Below are 13,875 nucleotides of genomic sequence, written 5' to 3'. Positions count from 1 at the left end.
GCCAATTAGCCTACAAGAATGCTACGGTTTTCCGAGGCAGCGTGCGCTTCTGGATTGGCAAAAACAATGGGACGGAGACACCAAGGGACGTTGGATGTATTCCATACGACCTAAGGTGCAAAGAAAAGCCTGGTTCAAGGGAATGGACTTGACGCGTGGATTCATCAGAACGATGTCCCGCCTTATGTCGAACCATTACTCGTCCAAGGCTCATCTGTACCGTATAAACATGAGTGATACGAACTTATGCGACTGTGGGCAGGGTTATCAGGACATCGACCATCTCGTATGGGCGTGTCCAGATCACCAGGCTCACAGAATTAAGTTGAAAAATACCCTCAGGGCCCGAGGAAGACCACCAGAAATTCCGATGCGAGACGCGTTATCTCAACTAGACCTTGATGTTCTCTATCCGATCTATCAGTTCCTCTTAGATTCCAATATATCTATTTAGTTTTTCTCCCAGTTAGTTTTCCTTCAGTTAGTTTTCCTTCAGTTAGTATAACTCGCCTTCACACAAAGCCGTCGTTTCTGGTTGCACCGGAAGCAAAGCAAGAACGCCCCAGCAGCTGGACACCGAGTTGCGGCTGAGGACAAAACGCAAAGGCCAGCAGAGCCAACCAAGACCCCTACACAATCCCCCTTCCCTTCCCACGCCTTGTCTTTAACATCAATCCCTTCCCTACTAACCCCGAGTAGGCCGCGGGTAATCGGCTCCCCTCCCACTAACATTTACACACAAGATCCTCTGTAATTATTAAGTCAAATGTAATTACAAAAGCCGACTCGGTCCTAACCAGGTCCAAGTACCGAAAAGGACCTAATAAAAATAATTTTATGAAAAAAAAAAAAAAAAAAGAGTGGTCACTACGGGCAGAAGAGGTGTTAGGTGTTTGTGGACGTCTCTGTGGAAGGCACAGCTTGGACAATAAAGGTTTAACGTAATTTGCTGCTCGGGGGGGCCGATTTTCAAAGGATCTTCCAGAATAAGTGATTGTAATCATCGCTGGGAGTGAAAGGGGTATGATTCGATTGTTTAAGGGAGGGATTATTTACAGTTCAAATGGTTCTGTTTGGATTGTGTCTTAGTTAGGCTGAACAGGTTGTTTAATGGTTTTGGGCAGGCATGCAAGATGTACAGACCAATCTGTTTGTTGCAGATTTTCAAAGAAGAATTTTGAATTACTTTAAATATGAAAAATGTGTCTTGTGTCGTATAAAGTATAGTCAGTTTGCGAAAACTTCAATAATTACGCAGTTATTAAATATGTAAAATATGTCAGTCCAGCTGAAACTTTTTAGTGCCTTCCGTATGCCAAAAGAAGCTAATTTGCATCATTAGTTTGCCCATATAATATTCCATACAAATTTGGCGGCTGTCCATACAAAAATGATGTATGAAAATTCAAAAATCTATATCTTTTGAAGGATTTTTTGATCGATTTGGTGTCTTCGGCAAAGTTGTAGGTGTGCATAAGGACTACACTGGAAAAAAAATTATGCACACTAAAAAAAATTGGTGATTTTTAATTTCACTTTTTGTCACTAAAACTTGATTTGCAAAAAACACTATTTTTTTATTTATTTTTTCATTTTCTGATATGTTTTAGAGGACATCAAATGCCAACTTTTCAGAAATTTCCAGAATGGGCAAAAAATGAATTTGTGAATCAACACTGATTTAAAAAAAAAAATCGAAATATTGGTCGCAGTATTTTTTCAACTTAATTTTTCGATATACGTAGTAAAAAAAGTATTTACACCCCTTGGGCACTATGCACATTTTGTGATGAAACATGTAAAAAAATTAAAGTTTGACAGGAACCTAGTACTACGTTTTGTTCAAAAACTCATGCCAAACATTTTGCTACAAAAAGCTTATGAAAAGATGATTTCTATAAAAAGCTATATAACAAATACTATTAGGAAAATAAAAAAGATGCAAAAAAAGTTTGTACATCTTTCGAAAAATTAACATAAATAATGTTATTTGTTGACAAATCACCATAAATCCAGTCTCCCAACTCCAAATAGGCATCTTTGACTGATTAAAAAAATAATTTGGATTGAATATAAAGTTTACTAACTACTTAGTATAAAAGTTTATATAACTCTGAAAATTCTATAGAAAACTTATCTAAACTTAATTTTGCAAACATTCAATTTAACTAAATGTCAATATATTCCATAGAATTGCTAAATAAACATTTTGGAGTAGGAATAACACCGTTTTGGGGGTCTTTGAAACGATAGAATAGATTTTTCGTTGGAATTTCGTACCGACCCGGAATTACGTCGTCGGAAATCCGCTGGCATCCGAACCGGTCCACAATTCACAAGTCAACCTATAAGGCATCAGAAAGGGCATAAAATTTCCGATCTTTTGATACCCATACATCCAGGTTTTCTATAAAACCTATTATCTATTATCTATTATTTAGCAATTCTATGGTAATATATTGACGTTTAGTCAAATTGAAAGTTTGCAAAATTAAGTTTAGATAAGTTTTCTATAGAATTTCCAGAGTTATATAAACTTTTATACTAAGTAGTTAGTAAACTTTATACTTAATCCAAATTATTTTTTTAATCAGTCAAGGAAGCCTATTTGGAGTTGGGAGACTGGATTTATGGTTATTTGTCAACAAATATCTGTATATAAGTTAATTTTTCGAAAGGTGTACAAACTTTTTTTGCACCTTTTTTATTTTTGTAATAGTATTTGTTATATAACTTTTTATAGAAATCTAGATTAAATTTTCAAAAGGTCCTATCTGCATAGGAAACTCATGAGGGAGAGGTTGTTTTGAAAATTTAAAAAATCATCTTTTCATGAGCTTTTTGTAGCAAAATGTTCGGCATGAATTTCTGAACAAAACGTAGTACTAGGTATCTGTCAAACTTTAAATTGTTACATGTTTCATCACAAAATTTGCATAGTGCCCAAAGGGTTCAAATTTTACATACTGTAAAATTGAATTTGTTATTAAAAAGTGCTTCAGTGAAATTTTGATAAAGTGCGCCGTTTTCAAGTTATAGCCATTTTTTGGTACCTTTTTTTGAAAAGAGTCGCAGTTTTTCATTTTTTTTAAATTAATGCCCAAGTTTGCCCAACTATGAAAAAAATATTTTTAAATAATTGAGAAAATTCTCTATATTTTGCATTTTTGAACTTTGTTGATACGGCACTTAGTTGCTGAGATTTTGCAATACAAAGAATTAAAAACAGGAAAATTGATGTTTTCTAAGTCTCACCCAAACAACCCACCATTTTCTAATGTCGATATCTCAGCAACTAATGGTCTATTTTTGAATGTTAAAATATGAAAGATTCGTGAAATTTCAAAAGGGCCAAACATTCAATATTATGCTCTTTTGAAATGTTAGTCTTGATTTTATTTTTTTTTGAAAATAATGTTTTCGAAAAGATTGAAAAATTTCACGAATGCTTCATATTTTAACATTGAAAATCGGAACATTAATTGCTTAGATATCGACATTAGAAAATGGTCGGTTGTTTGTTGCCTTTTAAACCTTTGCATGGCAATATCTCAGCAACTTAGGGTCGTATCAACAAAGTTCAAAAAAGCAAAATAAAGAGAATTTTCTCAGCTTTTCAAAAAAAAATTCAAGAGTGGGCAAGCATGTGCACATATTTAAAAAAAAAATTAAAAACTGCAGCTTTAAAAAAAAATACCAAAAAATGCCTGTAACTTGAAAACTGTGCTCTTTATCAAAATTTCACTTGGGTACTTTTTGATTGAAAATTTGATTTTACATCGAAAAATGAAGTTGAAAAATTTTGCGACCACTATTACGATTTGAAAAAAAAAATAGTATTGGTTAAAAAATTCATAACTCGGTTAAAGATTTTTTGCAAAACTTGGAAATTTTTGAAAAGTTGGCATTTGATGTCCTCTAATACATATCAAAAAATTAAAAAAAAATAGTTTTTTTTTTTGCAAATAAAGTTTTAGTGACAAAAAGTGAAATTAAAAATCACCAATTTTTTTACCGTGTATCATTTTTTTCAGTGTAGTCCATATCCACACCTACAACTTTGCCGAAGACACCAAATCGATCAAAAAATTCCTTCAAAAGATTCAGGAGCAGTTCTCTACGGAATCGGTCTTTTTTCTTTAATTTTAATTTTCGTATTTTTTAATCCAGCTGAAACTTTTTTGGTGCCTTCGGTATGCCCAAAGAAGCTATTTTGCATCATTAGTTTGTCCATATAATTTTCCATACAAATTTGGCAGCTGTCCATACAAAAATGATATGTGAAAATTCAAAAATCTGTATCTTTTGAAGGAATTTTTTGATCGATTTGGTGTCTTTGGCAAAGTTGTAGGTATGGATATGGACAACACTGAAAAAAAAATTATACACGGTAAAAAAAATTGGTGATTTTTTATTTAACTTTTTGTCACTAAAACTTGATTTGCAAAAAAAAACACTATTTTTATTTTTTTTTATTTTTTTATATGTTTTAGAGGACATCAAATGCCAACTTTTCAGAAATTTCCAGAATGGGCAAAAAATCTTTGACCGAGTTATGATTTTCTGAATCAATGCAGATTTTTTCAAAAAATCGAAATATTGGTCGCAAAAATTTTTCAACTTCATTTTTCTATAAAAACTTAAATCAAGACTAACATTTCAAATGGGCGTAATATTGAATGTTTGGCCCAATTGAAATGTTAGTCTTGATTTTAAATTTTTGAAAATATTTTTTTCGAAAAGATCGGAAAATTTTACGAATGCTTCATGTTTTAACATTGTAAATCGGACCTATAGTTGCTGAGATATCGACATTAGAAAATTGTGGGTTGTTTGGGTCAGACTTAGAAAACATCAATTTTTCTGTTTTTTAACCTTTGCATGGCTATATCTCAGCAACTAAGGGTCGTATCAACAAAGTCCGAAAAAGCAAAATATAGAGAATTTTCTCAGCTTTTCAAAAATATTGTTTTCAATAGTGGGCAAACATGGGCACTATTTTTCAAAAATGAAAAACTGCGACTATTTTCAAAAAAGTTACCTAAAAATGGTTATAACTTGGAAACGGTGCACTTTATCAAAAATTCACTGAAGTACTTTTAATTCAATTTTACATCGAAAAATACAATTGAAAAATTTTTGCGACCAATATCTCGATTTTTTGAAAAAAATTGTATTGATTCAAAAAGTCATAACTCGGTCAAAGATTTTTTGCCCATTCTGGAAATTTCTGAAAAGTTGGCATTTTATGTCCTCTAAAACATATCAAAAAATAAAAAAAATTAAAAATAGTGTTTTTTTGCAAATCAAGTATTAGTGACAAAAAGTTAAATAAAAAATCACCAAAATTTTTTTTACCGTGTATCATTTGATTTCAGTGTAGTCCATATCCATACCTACAACTTTGCCGAAGACACCAAATCGATCAAAAAATTCCTTCAAAAGATACAGATTTTTGAATTTTCACATATTTGTATGGACAGCTGCCAAATTTGTATGGAAAATTATATGAACGAACTAATTATGCAAAATGGCTTCTTTGGACATACCGAAGGCACCAAAAAAGTTTCATCCGGATTTAAAAATACAATAAAAGCGAACTGCTCAGTTAATTAATATGTAAAAAAAATCTGTTCTTTTTTTCCATGAAATAACATAAATGACAAAGCAATAACACTTCAGAACTTCCTGGCAAAATGTGGGAGCACATTTTTCGTAAATGTATTTTTCAACAACCTCCCAAAACCACACCCGACGAGAGGTTTCCATCATACGAGCGTAAGGTTTTCCACATTTCCTCCGATGCAAAAACTTTTCACCACCCACTTTTTTACACGACTTTACCACCGTCAGTGACTCCAGCCAAAAGCTGAATCAAGAGCCATCAAAGCTCCCAGCACTCCACAATAGTGTGGGCTTTCCAGCACACATACGAAGTCAAACTCACACACACTCACACAAATATTGCAGTTTTCTGGTGCAAGCTTTAGCGAGAAGAAAGGTGGGTAAAAAAACGGTGCCAACTTTGGGAATAAAAACCAGACAGTGATATATGGGCAGGACAGCGAATGTTGGAACATGGGCATAAAAGTGTTGTACCACACAGAGTGTCACACACGCACACACACAAAGAGTTTTGATGCTCAACCTCCACCATCAGCTTCCTCCTCCATGAAGGCTGTTGTGATGTGAGGACTCCTCACTGAGGAGGCAAAAAAGTGGTTTCAAAAATTGGACCAGAACATGATTCTGCGAACACCCGTACCGACTGAGGTATGAACCTTGTGCATAGAACTGTCATCTGTCAGTTGGAGGAAAATTTGAAAAAACAGGGAAAAGCGATTTTTTCCCTAATGGAAAAGAATGCCACCTGACTAGGCCAAAAACATCACTTCGCTGATGGAAACTGAGATATATCTGAAAAAATCTTCTCAGTTAATACACGAACTAGTTAACTTAAACAATAACCACAACAAAAACAGCACAGGACATCATCTGCCTATCGATGGAAAACTCTGGTAGGTGCGAGCATGTTTATGTTGACCCAAGAGGAGCAAAGGACTTCATCCGTAAGAAGCGATACATCCACTTGGGCATGCACACCCAACACTTGCTGTTTCTGCCAGTTTGCCAATATTCGTATACATGGATGTGGTCCATACTTGCCCCATTCCCCTCTCCCCTTCAATCACCCATTTCCCGAAAGGATATGCCGTGTCAGGTAACGGAAAATGGACCAGAAGAAGAGAAGAGTGGGGACGATTATTTGATCGAATGAAAAGTTAGTTAAACATACAATGAATAAGATATGAGAGGCACACATATGGATAGAACCCACCGTCGGTCAGGACCCCTCCCCTCCACTGTTTCCTGAAATATCTCTTTGGGGCGCTCAATGTTGATGGGCAACTACCGGGTGAATGTGTGTGCACATTAAGGTATGGGGACCATGTTTGGCCAAAACATTTATTTTGCCTTTCGCACTGACATCTTACAGATTTACAACATGCTGATCTGAAAATGATATTTTTGTAAAAAAAAAACTCGGAAGCTCACATTTATGTAAACCTATCGACTCAGCATAGAAAACTGACCAAATAAATGTGTATTCGTGTGTGTGCTTCATGCTTCATACAAACAGTCTCATTGTGTATGCTTCAGATATCATTTGGCTTCGTTTGATAAACCCATATTGCAAATATTGAAAATTTTAGTATTTTCGATAAATACGGTATTTCATAAAAATATTTGTTTAAAAAAAAATTAAAAATGCATGCACAATTTCAATTCATTTGGTATACATATCGACGTCGTCGTGCTATCTTGACGCACCCGCCATTTCGACGTTCCGAGAAAAACGCGTTTTAATGTTTGACCTTGAATAAACAAAAACGAGAGCACGCAATGTAAACAATAACAAACACGTTTTGTTTGGCTGACCATTCTGTGCATTGTCCCGAAGTTTGGTTGAAGTTGGTTGCTGGAGTCCCGAGTTATAATTACAAATGTTTACGGTAGCCTAACTTGTACGTGCGACAAACGCATCCTGACTTTCCTGGCCTGAAATCCCTTTGGCCTTTTGTCGCACTTACATCAATTTTCAGGGAGCACGACAAGATTGAAACATCTCAACTTTCATATGAAAAGTGACAAAAAATTTCGGAGCTCTTCTGGTTTTCATTGAATATCTCAGGGTTGAAATCGAATTTTGGGGATCTGTGAAGGTCAAAAGATGAGACATTGTGAGCTGCACAAAATGGCGTTCTTAACTCAATTTGGCCCAAAATGCACGTACGATAAGTAAGCACGACGGCGACGAAATATCAAATTTAAAAAAAATGTTGATTTTCAAAAAAATCACATTACAAATTTTACTTTGTTTGACACTCATATTGACATTTTTTATAATCTGTATATTTTTAAAAAAATACGGTTTTTTGTGGAAATTTTAGTATTTGAAAAAACTCTGGGTAATTCTCTACCAACTCACACAAAATTGGGAAAAGTTGCCCCAACCCCTCTTCGATTTGCGTGAAACTTTGTCCTAAGGGGTAACTTTTGTCCCTGATCACGAATCCGAGGTCTGTTTTTTGATATTTCGTGACGGAGGGGCGGTACGACCCTTCCATTTTAGAACATGCGAAAAAGAGGTGTTTTTCAATAATTTGCAGCCTGAAACGGTGATGAGACAGAAATTTGGTGTCAAAGGGACTTTTATGTAAAATTGTACGCCTGATCTGATGGTGTACTCAAAAATCCGAAAAAAAGCATTTTCCATCGAAAAAATACAAAAAAAAGGTTTTAGAAACTCTGCCATGTTTCGTTACTTAGCTTAAAAAAAAATGAACGTGTCATTTTAAGAAAAAATTAATGTATTTTTCGAATCTACATTAGCCCAGAAGGTCTTCTTTCATTAAGAACAAAATTGTTCATCTTAAAATTTAGCGTTCTACAAAATTGTAGAGCAGACAATTTCAAAAATTTTTATTTATAAACATAAGGGGTTTGCTTTAAACCTTTCAGGCCTGAATTTTCAAAAAAAAAAATTCAATGATGGAAAAATGATTCTTTTGACCATATGAAAATTGTAGGCTACACCCAAAGGAAAAATATATCTCAAAATCTGCAACATTGGATTAGCTGCAGAAAATGTCTCATTTTATAACATTTTTTGCAGCAAGCCCGTAGATCATTTTTGCCCGCTTGTAAAAATTTCAGTGATCTGCAGTTCTCACCAACACATATAATGCGTCCCCGAGCAACACGCCAAAGAGAAGCATATGTTGGTGCTCTACAACTAACTTTTCATCAAGTGTCCATGGCGCAGTGGTAGCGTGTCGGATTAATAACCAAGAAGTTGGTGGTTCAATCCTCGTTCTGCTAAGTGTTTTTTTGTGAAATACAACCAAAAAGCCGTCAGTAATGTCGATGATTGTCGGTAACGAGCAAAAATGTCATACTCCTATATCACAAAAAAAGCAAGAGGACAGATTTCATGCAGATTCTGATATACTTTAATGCCGCCATGCATCACAATCATGCGAATGCCAGTTGTGTGTAGTTTTGGAAATTTTCATATTTGGGTCATATATGACCCATCAGGCCTGAAAGGGTTAAACCATCACGAGTTTTAGCGATTTTATGAAAAAATTGAATACTTTCGAAATAATCAGTATTTTGTGAAAACTTTTGTTTTTTTTCGAAAAAATCTAAAAATGTGAAAAACTTAGTATTTTCTAAAAATTTAGTAATTTGAAAAATACCTGAATAAAGTGAATGGAATAAAAAAATTAACACTTCCTTTGATACTCATATTGCAATTAAAGAAAATTTGTGTACTTTCGAAAAATACGCTAATTTGTGAAAACTATAGTATCTTCCAAAATAACTCTTATCAAGTAAAAAGGCATACAAAATTTCACTTCGTTTGATATCTATATTGCAAATATGAAAAATCTGAGTATTTTTGAAAAAAGCATAGCATTTTGTGAATATTTGAAAAAAAACCTCTAATAAAATGAAAATGCAGAAATTTTTCATTCTATAGATACTGATGTTACAAATTTTGAAAATTTGAGTATTTTCGAAAAATATGATATTATGTTAAAATTTTAGAAAACTCTAATCAAGTGAAAAAGCATACAAAATTTCACTTCGTTTCATACCCATATATTTCAAATTTTGAAAATTTGGAATTTTTATTAAAAAATACGGTATTTTGTGAATAAAGTGGGAATGCATAAAAAGTCACTTCGTTTGATACTCATATTGCAAATTATGAAAATTTGAGTACTTTCGAAAAACGGATTTTGTAAAAACTATAGTATTTTCCGAAAAGATCAAAATTTGAAAATTAATAGCAAATTTAGTTTCATTTACTTATATTGCACCGTCGGGACCGTGGTGTAGGGGTAAGCGTGATTGCCTCTCACCCAGTCGGCCTGGGTTCGATCCCAGAAGATCCCGGTGGCAAATTTTGAGACGAGATTTGTCTGATAATGCCTTCCGTCGGACGGGAAGTAAATGTTGGCCCCGGACTAACCTAAAAAAAGGTTAGGTCGTTAGCTCAGTCCAGGTGTAGGAGTCGTCTCTCTGGGTCCTGTCCTGGTGGAGTCGCTGGTAGGCAGTTGGACTCACAATCCAAAGATCGTCAGTTCGAATCCCGGGGTGGATGGAAGCTTAGGTGTAAAAAGAGGTTTGCAATTGCCTCAACAATCAAGCCTTCGGACACCTAGTTTCGAGTAGGAATCTCGCAATCGAGAACGCCAAGGCAATGCTGTAGAGCGAAAAATTTGATTTTTTTACTTATATTGCAAATTTTAAAAATTTGAGTATTGTTTAAAAAAGCAGTATTTTGTCAAAAATTTAAATTTGTACAAAAAAATCTAAAAAAAAGTTAAAAAAACATTTAAAATTTAGATTAATTTAAAATAAAAAAAAATGGTATTTTCGAGAAAACGGCATTCAAAATTTCGATTCGTTTGATACCCATAATTGAAAGTTTAAAAATTCGAATATTTTCGAAAAATACAGTATTTTATTGAAATTTGGGTATTTTTCAACAAAAACTCTTAAAAACTGAAAATGTATTTGAGTATTTTCGAAAAATACGATATTTTGTGAAAATTGAGGAAGCAATTCTCTCAGATTTTGGTCATTCGATTTTTTGTATTTTTTTATCAGTATGCCCAAAGAAGCCATTTTGCATCATTATTTTGTCCATATAATTTTCCATACAAATTTGACAGCTGTTCATACAAAAAATGGGGGCCTCGTGGGGCGGTGGTTAGCGGCTTCGGCTGCCGATCCCTAAGATGCTATGGGGCGCGGGTTCGATTATCCTCCTGGCCTTCTATCGGATGTGGAAGTAAAACGTCGGTCCATTTGCGTAAAAGAGGTTTTGGGTGACTCACCACACAGACTCTTCGAACGTCTAGAAATGAGCAGAAACTTGCAACAGAAACTACAAAAGACCCGGGGGTCGTTAAAGTGGATTGCTTTGCTTTTTTTTCATGCAAAAATGAAGTATGAAAATTTAAAATCTGTATCTTTTGAAGGAATTTTTTGATTGATTTGTTGTCTTCGGCTTAGTTGTACGTATGGATAAGGACTACACTGAAAAATGATACAAGGTATTTTTTGTAATTTTTAATTTAACTTTTTGTCACTAAAACTTGATTTGCAAAAAAGCATCATTTTTAATTATTTTTTTAATTTTTGATATGTTTTAGGGGACTTTTCAGAAATATCCAGGTTGTGCAAACAATCTTTGATCGAGTTATGCATTTTTAAATCAATACTTCATTTTTCGATATAAAATCGAATTTGCAATCAAAAAGTACTTAAGCGAATTTTTGATAAAGTGCACTGTTTTCAAGTTTTAGCCATTTTAGGTAGCTTTTTTGAAAATAGTCGCCGTTTTTCATTTTTTTTTAAATGAAAAAAATATTTTTGAAAAGCTGAGAAAATTCTCTATATTTTGATTTTTTGAACTTTGTTGATACGGCCCTTAGTTTCTGAGATATTACTATGCAAAGGTTAAAAAACAGGAAAAATGATGTTTTCTAAGTCTTACCCCAACAACCCACAATTTTCTTATGTCGATATCTCAGCAACAAATGGTCCGATTTACAATGTTAAAATTTGAAACATTCGTGAAATTTTCTGATCTTTTTGAAAACAATATTATCAAAATTTTCAAATCAAGACTAACAATTTCAAAAGGGCGTAGTATTGCTTAAAATGATCTCGAGATACGTTGATAAAAAAAAATGGTCAAATTGCTTTTAAATTTTGAAAGCAATTTCAAATCAAAATCCAAAACCCCGTACCTTCACCCTACTTGTAATAACTTTAGGACGCGGTTAGGCAAAGCAAAAGCCGAGTAAAACGAGGAGCCCAACCGCGCTGGGTGGGAGGGGTCCGGCAACCACAACGAGGACGACGACGAGGTTCAACCTTTGCCAGCTGGTGCCAATGGATCGAAGTGCAAAACTTGCTCTTCTTTCACCGCTCTGGGAGCTCCATCATCCATGATGGTACGGTACCATGTCTCCTCGTCGTCGTCGTCGTCGTCTATAAAGCAAACGATGGAACATGGTTCCGATGCAACTTTCTGGGAAAATTGTAGTAAGGGGGGCGGGGCAGGGATTTTCCAGGGTTGACCGGAAGTCCCGGGCACAAATGTGTCGGTTCGTGAGGGAAATTGGCAAAGAAGAGTACGTGTGGGTGTGTGTGGGAACAAAATGCTAATATTATTCAAAGATTCATCCGATGCGATTAAAACATTTATTGATTGGAAGTGCCTGGGATTGGTTGAAAGTTATACCTTCTATCTCTCGCACTAGCCATGGACCACGTTGGAGCAGCAGCACCAGTGTTTGGGAGGAGGATACGAGGAAATTGATACTTCATGCCTTGGCAGATGTAGAGTAGCTTGGATGGTTTCAACCACAACCAGAGGGGGAAGGGGGATGTTGGAAAAACCAACAGCAGAGAACATTTTAGAGAGCAGCGAGGGGGCAATGTTTTTCCATTCGAACTCTAATCTCCTTTGCGGTTTGTTTGCATTTGGCATCCCGGTGTGTGTGCGTGCATGGGGAGGGGGAGGTTTGGAAACTTTGCTGATGCTGGAGTGGGTGTTTGTGCTGATTTCAGATCAATATTAATTTGAACCCCTTTGAAGATGTTTTTATTTGCGGTGAGAACACATTTGCACCCCCGGTGAAATTGATCGGTGATTGGTACTTTACCTTCTGGATATTGAGTGGGCGAAACATATCTGTGGTTTTGACGTTGGGACCACTGGTTATCAAAATTTAACTCACCTGAAAAGAAAAATAGAAATAAGATTTTTAATGTTTAAGCAGTGATGATATTTTTTACTGAAAATATGCTTAATAATTATATTGAGAAGGTAATAAAAAAAAACACACCTGAAATAAAAAAAAACAATCAAGATACATTGTCTTACAAATTTGCTGTGTTAAAAAAAGTAAATTTCCCTTAAAAATTGTGTAACGTCACTAGATTGCTCGACAGCTGAAATTTGCACAAGAAAACAATTTCTTAGTTTTAGTTAAGATTGATCAAAAGCCTTTTGTTATCTTTGGTTTGTCCATTGCGGCTGTCATTAAAAACAATAGCTGAATATTCAAAAATCTGTTGTAGGAGGGGGGTGGGGAAGAGTGGTTTCTGATCGATATGCTGTCTTCAGCAAAGTTGTAGGTAGTGAAGAGGACAGTTCAGAAAACAATAGTTATGCTCTTTAAATTGACACGTATGTTTCATAAGTTTTAGATTACCAATAATGGCATCTTTAAAGGTGAAACGGGAAGGCACCGCCATCTTGACACACACACACTACAACCCGAATTTTTGAAGAAAAAATAGCAACTTACGAAGTTATATTTTTCGCAGGCGATAAATAGGTCAATATCATGCAATATGTCGAGTTCAAAAAATGATTTAAGTTGAAATGAAGTTGCCCAAGAACTGGTCCCATTTCACCTTAAGCCAAGGCGAAGTTTGGACATAAACATATTCACAGATGAGCCAAAAAACCCGGAAAGGGATTTTATTTGTATTTTTTTATTTGGCTCAAACTTTGTGGGGGCCTTCCCTATGACCAAAGAAGCCATTTTGTGTCATTGGTTCACCCATACAAGTCTCCATACAATTTTGGCAGCTGTCCATACAAAATGGTATGTAAATATTTAAACAGCTGTAACTTTTGATTGAATTTTCTGATCAATTTGGTGTCTTTGGCAAAGTTGTAGGTATTGTTAAGGACTATTGAGAAAAAAAAGGTAAACGGAAAAAAATGCTGATTTTTAAATTAACATTTTTTTTTCACAAAAACTCAATTTCTCAATT

General features: G+C 34.7%; 1 protein-coding gene across 10 annotated transcripts in view; it reads right to left on the bottom strand.

The window, feature by feature from the left end:
* LOC120426763 (protein groucho) overlaps positions 1 to 13,875 on the bottom strand; it is a 322,942-nt gene that overhangs the window by 203,037 nt on the left and 106,030 nt on the right. The gene's annotated exons all lie outside the window — the stretch shown is intronic.

This window comes from Culex pipiens, chromosome 3 (genome assembly GCF_016801865.2).
Source record: "Culex pipiens pallens isolate TS chromosome 3, TS_CPP_V2, whole genome shotgun sequence".
NCBI classification, from domain to species: Eukaryota; Metazoa; Arthropoda; class Insecta; order Diptera; family Culicidae; genus Culex; species Culex pipiens.
Note: the sequence above shows the minus strand (reverse complement) of the source record. Positions and strands in the feature narration are given on the sequence as shown.